Source organism: Strix aluco, chromosome 4 (assembly GCF_031877795.1).
Source record: "Strix aluco isolate bStrAlu1 chromosome 4, bStrAlu1.hap1, whole genome shotgun sequence".
In the NCBI taxonomy this organism is placed as follows: Eukaryota; Metazoa; Chordata; class Aves; order Strigiformes; family Strigidae; genus Strix; species Strix aluco.
The window spans coordinates 9,943,049-9,951,479 of record NC_133934.1 but is presented as its reverse complement, the minus strand read 5'-3'; positions in this window follow the sequence as shown (position 1 = coordinate 9,951,479).

Genomic DNA, 8,431 nt, shown 5'->3' with positions numbered 1-8,431 from the left:
CCCAGAGAGCAGACCCTTTCTCTTATCTCCATGCCAATCAAGCAGTCAGTGGCAAAACGCACTTCCTCGTGAGCTGCTGCCGTCGGCAAATTCAAGCAGTCTTGGCAGCACATTTAGTTGTTGAACTTTCCTGTGGTCTGTGCAGATGCAGAAATCGAGGCAGACTGGAGCTTCCAGGCAGGAGTGAGCACCCTCAATGGGGACAGGGTGGGCAGCACCAGGTATCCCACAGCTGCTTGGATGTTCAGCCCTCGCCTAACTGTGTACCCCTAGGGCAGGGCACTGCCTTAGAGAGCCCCAAAACCCTTCCTGGAGCAAAAAAAAAAAAAAAATAAAAATACAGGGGCTATTTTCCCACTCACCTTTCCTTATATTGTTTTTTTATTCCATCAGCCAAGTTCTTCAGAAAACATAAGGTGTTCTATCTCTTATTAGGTTAGGAAAGAAGCCTCTTTTTTCCTTTTTAAAAATGACCTTGTGGCAAAATGAGGTTGTGCCCCTGCTTTTCCATTGTCTGGCTTGGTCTGAAGCAGTCATCCCTTTTCCAAAAGCCTGACAAGGTGGCTGAGGACAGATGAGTGCTCCTGGTGCCGGAACGGAAGCAGGAGGGTGCCTGGTCTGGATGCTGGGTCACAGTTAATGAGATTGTGGCATTGGGGAACTGAAATTACAGCCTTTGAAAGGGAAAAGATCATCTCTGCTGCTCCCTTCACACTGTTGACTTTGTTTGCTTTGCATAGATGGTACTGGGCCAGCATATGGTCAAGTAAAAAAAGTCTCTTGGTCCTTTGAGATGAAGGAACTCATCTGGTGTTGAAAGGAGGTTGTGAGGTGATTCAAGATGCATCCTTCCTATGGGAGAGGGAAATGATGCTCCCATGGGGTCCTGAATGGTGCCCAGCACCCCCAATGTATCTGAGACATATGAAGCTCCACGTCTGCTAGTACTTGAACCAATGTTAATTAAATCATTTTAATGAGGATGTTTTGAGAACTGTGCATTAGTCTGTGCATGCCCTTCGTGAAATATTAAACATCTCTACCCTTTCAGCGGTGTCCTCCTCCCCAGAAGGTCTTCCTGCAAATGGGGTTTGACATTCCTGATAATTTCAGAGCTAAAGAAACCTGGATAAATAATCTTCTAGAAAAATCTTAATGTGATCTTTCATGCTGCAGTCAAAGGAGCACATGCCAGAAAATGTTTTGCTCTCTTCAGTTCATCCTTTGGTTGTGTTTGTTGTTATTTTCCCATCAGGCATGACAACAAGCAGTTGATTAACTCATTAGCCAAGAGCATCAAAGCACAGGGCAAGAGCATGAAATCCGCCCCTGTGTCCTCCTTGCAGCTCGGCAGTTTCTGCAGGGCCCATCTGAGGTACAAAAAGTCATCTCAGTTACTCATGGACAGAAGCACACCCAGTCTTCCTTGAGCCCTCTCTCCATACTCAGGGACCGTGGCTGTGCCAGAACATCTCAGCCTCCATCTGAGGGAACAACCCAAGCCCGAGCCGATGTGTTCCTCATCCAGCAGGTAGAGGTAGGCCCACAGCGTGCCCCTCACCCTGAAAAACACCCCATAGCCTATACCACGAGCTCCTCAGGGCCATGTCGCATAGAAGGTCCCCTGCGGAGAACTACAGCCATGGGACCATGAAGGAGAGAGCCCATGGTATGATCCAGGTTGAGAGGCCAAACACCACTTGGTGGACAGGTGATGTAGAAAGCACACATGTAGTTTTTCAAAACTGCTTCTAACTATCCAGCTCACTGGAGTTGCAGGAGCAACTGGTAATGTTGAGTTTCTCTTGCAGGTTCGGGTCATTATCAGGAATTATGCTCAAGGGCCAGCAAAGGCAGTAGTTTCTACCTGAGTGCTGCTGCCTTGGGTTGAAGGCCACCAAGGTGTTTTTTCCCCTAAGTGGTGTGCTGCGTCAGAGTGTGGCTATCACTCAGGCTTGAAAAGACTAGCAGCACCCCAGGTCTCACTGGTGGAGGGTAAGGTGATCTGTCTGTCATCTGTATACACCTGCAGCCCTTCAGAAGCAAAGGATTAGCAAATAGTTTGTTGCACTCATGGTAAAGTCTTGCAGACCCGAGTATCTGTCTATGCAAGCCCTACAGATGTGACACGGGAGGACAGCAAGCCCACGGCCTCGCAGGAGTGCTTCTACACAGCAGACACCCAAGAGATCACCAGCAGGTACCCAACGTGTGTCTTGTTTTCCAATTCCTCTCACTCCTACTCCAAGGTCATGGCCTCCTGCCCTCTCTCCTCTTCACCTCCAACATATACCTCCATTTACACCCCAACAGCTTCTTCCTCCTCCTTGCTTGAATCCCTTGATCCAGCACCTTGGCCCCAGATGTGTGCAGCCCAACAGGACTGAGCTGGCTCTGCCCAGGGGCCTCATCTCTGCCAAAGCTTCTCACTTTGGCTTTAGCAGCCTCTTAAAACTTTCATCACCCATTAGGCATTAAGTGTCCACCCCACCCACAACAACTGTGATTCTCCTGACTTCCTTGAACACCTCTTCTAAGGGGAATCTGCCGCAGCCCAGTGGGGCTTGAATGCAACCCAATATCACCTTGGAGCTACACACACAGGAGCCTCCTGAGCTGTAGAATGATTGGTATTTATTGGCAATACTGGGTTCAGGTCCATTATGCATGGCACTGCCACAAAGGGAAAAGACCAGATTTTGTACCTGCAGAGTTCGAAAGGACTCACAGATTAGCTCCTTGTTTTTCTCCTAGAGCAAAGGTCTTTGCAGGGAGGTTGCTCATGCTGGCAGCACTGAGGGATCGAAGCTGTTCCTGGAGAACTCATCAGAAAGGCTGATGGGTTGATAGCGTAACCAATGGCAAAATGAAGGAGAGGAGCCTGACAGGATTAAAGAGTTTTTACTTCGCTGAATCTCCAGAGTCCCAGTCCTGGCAGCGGTGCCACTGCCGAGCTCCTGGTTCTCCAGTGATCCCCACTCGCCTGCAGCCCAGCTGGCCTGTGATTTATTTAGCACCGAGGGAAAAATCAAACACTGAGGCCCTTTGTTTTGCAAATCTGCAACACAAACAGGCCTCTTTTTGAAAAGACCAGGGTGCACTTACACACCCACCAAGGGCTTTGTTAGCACCTGAAACCCTCTCCTGACATGGTGCTCCACTGAAGGAGATGTGAGGAGACATAATCCCGAATGAAGTCATGTGAGGAAATGGTTATATTTTTTTCCCTTTACATAAGGAGCTGCCACAGTGCTCCTGAGAAATAGATATGCAACAGCAAGCCGCAGGCAGTGTGAGATGACAGATACATGTTTAAATAATGTCTTTATTCCAGTTCAGCTGAAAAAATAATTATTGAATTTGGGTCTTAAGCCAAGAAGTACCTTTGTTTCTGAGTGCTCATTGATTAAAACATCTTGTGCTTCCAGCTGGGTTCTAATAAAGACATTACCCTTCACACAGAGTATTAAAATAATATCTGTATTTGGGAGGAGAGAGGAATTTAGAGAGTGACCTTAATGTTTCTTGAGATTTGAAGAATTTCACCCAGCCTAGAGAAACTCCTACTTCTAAACGCAGGGATTTCTGCTAGAACAGGAAGTTTCTCTTGCATTGTTATCCAGCAAAATGAGCTCTGGATTATATTTAGCTCCATTCATTCAGCACAATGAAAAGTAAGACTCCAGCCAATTTCCTTAAGCAAGTTTATTAATAAGCACTAGTTGTTTGGTGGCTGGTCATTTCTAGGTGGCTGGGGAAGATGATATATGCAGCACAACCTCCCTCCCTCCTCTGAACAAGGTTCCCAGTGGATTTGACCACTCGAAGCATTTTATAACCTTTACTGGGTAGCTGTGCGAGCCTGGCAGCCTAAACACTGTCAGCTTCCAACCCTGCCCTGGTAGTTCATGCTTGCTGACCCATGCTTCACTGGAGCTGCAAACAAACCAACAAGGGCAGTTTAGCAGCTTTTAAGCTATAGCTAAATAATCTTTCAGGGGCTCCTAACCACAGACTGGAGGCAGCTTTGTGTAAAACTGCTAATGCTGCAGCTGCTGAGCTGGAGGAAGCCACACTCACTGCAGATACTGCAGTAAAAGCAAAGACTCCCAGCGTATGGGACCACGTGTTGAAGCCACATGCAAGTCAGGAGCTTGGGTCAGTGATGGCAGTGATAGTCTGACTGTAAATCCTGGCTTCAACCATTGCTCTCTGTGTATCTAATGACAAATCACTTGGGGTGTGTCTCTGCTGAGGGCTAGAAAACAGACTTAAGGTCGTTTTATGCTTGACAAACTTCATGACCCATAACTCTTCATCCACTTCGCTGGCTCTCACTTGGTCTCAAAGTATCTGTAGTGTGTTTAGGATGTGCTGAGCTCAAAATATCTCCTGCCTGTGCCCAAGAAATTTAGACTATGTGACTTGAAGTTTCGGCTTGCACTAAAGGAGAGAGGTCACTACCACCCACCTCCATTTGTAGTCACCAAGGGGAACGGTCTGGAGCTGAGTGTCCCTGCAACACTTTCAGCAGTGGGATATACTTCCCTTGAGGCCCTGAGCAAAATTCAGGCAATATGATGTCTCGGCTTTGCCTGAACAGGAAAAACTAGTTGCTTTCCTCCCACTGGGAGCGATGGTGGGGAAGGGAGTGGAAGTGATTTCTGTGCTTCTGCAAAACCAAAGTACAGCAATATGTGGCTGTCCTCTCTCCTTCACAGGCTATGGGTGCAAAGGAAGAGAAGAGCCAGGAAGCAATGTGTGGCAACCACAAACCATCACAGCTGGTGGTCAAATGTAGAAGAGGAAGTAATGTTAGTCTAACTTCTCCCTAAAAACTGTAGATGTCCGTGTACAAGAAAGAAAAATTATCTGGTACTCTGGAAACCAAACACCAGTCCTGGGAAGGTGGTGGTCAGCATGGTCATGGGTCCTTTACTGGAACAGCTGGAGCAGTTGTTCCCTCAGTGCCTACCTTGCATCCTTCAGCGCCCATCACGTCAGCAGTCATGGCACTGAGACTTCCCAAAGCTCAGCGGTTTGCACCTTTCAGCCTGCAAGCTCAGGCATCACTGCAAGGCACATGTTTCAGCCAGATCTGGAAGATCTAAACCAAAAGGACTGCAAATGGACTTACCTTTCTCTTAGCACAGCTGGGACTGTGTACCATCAGAGCACGGCATCTTCAAAACAGGCACAAAGGAGGTAGGTAAGGCCACCTAAGCCAGCCAAACATGTTATAAAAGCAAGTTATAAAAGTAATAAAATATTAAGCCGTGGAATTCAAATTTTAGCAAATTTTATGCATGTGTATAGTTGGCACTGCTCTGTTATTCCTGCCAAGCACTCAATTAGCACTTGAGTTAATAAGATGTTTTAATGGCTGTTAAATTAATCAACAACTCTGACACTGCTTTCCAGTGTTTTCCAAGGGAAAGATATTATTTCAGCCCAATTCCTATGTTATCATTGTCACTAATTATTTGTGTTTATTCTCTTTATTACGCTTATTTGATTTCATTTGAAATTAGATGCAGTGATAGGGGATGTAATTTGATATTATTCTCTAATGTGCTGAATAGATGAGGATTAGAGCTCCACAGCTATAAGAAAATGTGTCCTCATAAGCATTTGTTCAAACAGAAATCACAGAGCCTTTTTGATGACTGTCATACCTCCTTTGATTTGCTCTTCATCAGTGCTTTTGTGAGTTTGTTCACAGAAAACTTTGCCAAGACCAAAGTATTGCTAAAAGAGGTGAAAACATGTAGTAGCCCAGGAATACCTGTGAAAATGTTTGGACTGACCTGTGCCACAGCTGTTTTTTTCTGGTGGTCCAGCAGTGATCCAGGCAGGAAAAAAACAGTATTTGGGGGGTTAGCTCATCAGTCACTCAAAACAGCTTATGTACTATAAATAGAAGGAAAACATCAAGTAAAAGTGATATGCAATATGTCCCAAAACCCAGGGATTTAGAATTGTTTCATCCTGAAAAGTTAAAAGAACAAAAGAAAACACATGATCTGTGGGCAGTTCACAGCTCTGCCCCGGCTGAGGCAGTGAGGATGAAAGTCTCCCACCCAGGCTGGGAGTGGGGTCATTGCATGATCAGGTTGTTATAGGTCTCAGTCTGAGATATCTCCCTGGCTTCATTCAAACTGATGCTTCTGCTGTGAGTGGAATAGCCTAGGGCTGGAGCTGTGCTGAGAGAAATGAAAAGCTTTCATAAAATTATGTCATGTGCTGAATGTGCCAGCCTGTCGTGTAATAATAGCTAAAACTTTCTGTAATTAAAACAAGTAGCTAGTTATGGTGTCTGACTATGATCAAAGCTCTTTTGTCTGCTTTGACAGTTGGCACATGTGAAAGATTTTGGCTTACATGGAAAATACTGTTGTGGTTTTTCTCTTGGTTTTAAATGGCAAGAAACATACATCTCAGATTATCCCTAAACTGAAAGAAAACAGTAACGGGAAACTGAGAACCAGAATGTGCATGACGTAAAATGTCTACGATTTCTGGCAGAAGCAGCTCCTCTACCCAGCCATCATGCCTTTGGAGCAGTTGACCCGTTGCTGCAATGCAAATGGTTGAATCGTGTCATTTTATATTTCTGCAAAGATGGGAATAAAGCTCTTGACAACATTCCCAAATGTCCTGCACTGCCTTTTTACAATAAGAATTGCTTTTGCATAACAAATATTTGTCTGAATTGTGACAAACCAATTGTCTCCCATTAGAGGATTTTTTTTCATTACTTGGATTGTAATTGTTTTGAGACATTTTATGGATAAAAGCTACCTTTCTGCTCATGAGACAAACCTACATTAGTCTTCCATTTTCATGTCTGGTATCCATATTACAAAATAAAGGGCTTGGTGAGTAAATATAAACCACTTTTGCCCTCAAATTCCTCTTAATCTCGAAAAAGACCCCTAACTAATCCAGAATTCCTTTTGCATCTCTGAAAACATCTACTTCCACTTAGAAGTCTCTGGGAGGATAAATATGAAGAAGTTTTAAAAAAAACCCAGATATGAACTGATTGGCTGAGGAGCATCAGCCTATAATATAATGTTTTAAACATTTTACTAGGCAACAAAACATCATCTGAGGCAAGTGACCAGCAGTGTGTATTGATGAGCACTGGGATTTTTCCATCCTTTCTCCTGAAGTTCTGAGGTACATTGTGTGAAGATTTGCTTCTTTCACATCACGTGTACAATCATGCCTGTTTGTTTCCTGTAATTTCAAGTTATGTCCTGTGAACTCAGTGGGCACAGGCTGAATATTCCCCCAAATTCAGCTATGTTTGATGTAGGTCATTTTATCTTGGTCATGGCCAGCAGAATGGGCTCTACCTTCAAGTGCTCTACCTGCATGCAAGTGTGCCTACACCCTGTCACTTCTGACCTGAGATTTTTCTACCTTTGCAGCTTATCAGAGATGACAGGATATCTTTATTCCTCCTTATTTAGATATATGGCTAATGAACTGATCTTTGGTCATCTTGGGTCACCTCTGCTTCAGAGGGCAGGACTTCACTGTGAATGGTCAGAGTCCACCTCTTCAGTCTGTGTGGTCCTTGGAGCAACTACAACTCCATGGCTGGTGCTTTTGGACCTGGAGCAGACTGCAGAACATGCAGGTCCCACTCATCCCTGGAGGCTTAGCCAACAACTACTGTCAAATCCTGCTGACCTCTGCGAGGGTCTCCAGCGGTTTGTATGTTGGCAATGCCCCATGTCAGACTGCACCTTCTCCACTTGTAATCTTGGTTCCATATAGTATTGTCTACAGAATGACTCATCTTTATCTCCTCTTGGGTGTGTGACAATTGCTCTTCTGGTGTATGAGGAGGAGATGCTTCCCAAGTGTAGAGACAGCCATCCAGCACATTAGTATGATGTGCTCATGTGGGCATTTCAGTAGCACAAGATCTTTGGTCATTACAGAAATAAACCTTCAGCTTAAACATGATGAACCACAGCGCCGTGCAGGCTGCAGGCAAAGGTATCATTAACATATCCAGGGACATTGCCTCCAGGTGATGATGGACAGTATTGCCATCATGTGCAATACCAACAAGCAATGTGCGGTGACACTTCCCCATCCCTGGAAGGAAGCTGTTGACCTGTGGAGCTTTCCTATTAGATTAATTTATCCATAGCTCACCTTCAGCAAGGGCTTTTAATTGACAGCCTGGCTGATCTACCTCTCATGGAAGATGAGCACTGGCATCTTGTAGACTGGTTTCTTGGACTGGAGACATTTGGAAAGAAACATACTTACTGCAGATGTCGATGCAGAAGAGCTGAACCTGCTGTCCTCAAAAAGGACAAAGGCTGTGGCTGGACCTGATTCTGCCCCTATGCTTGGTCTGATTGCCTGAATGGGGCCTCTATTACTGGGATTTCCATTGTCTATTTCA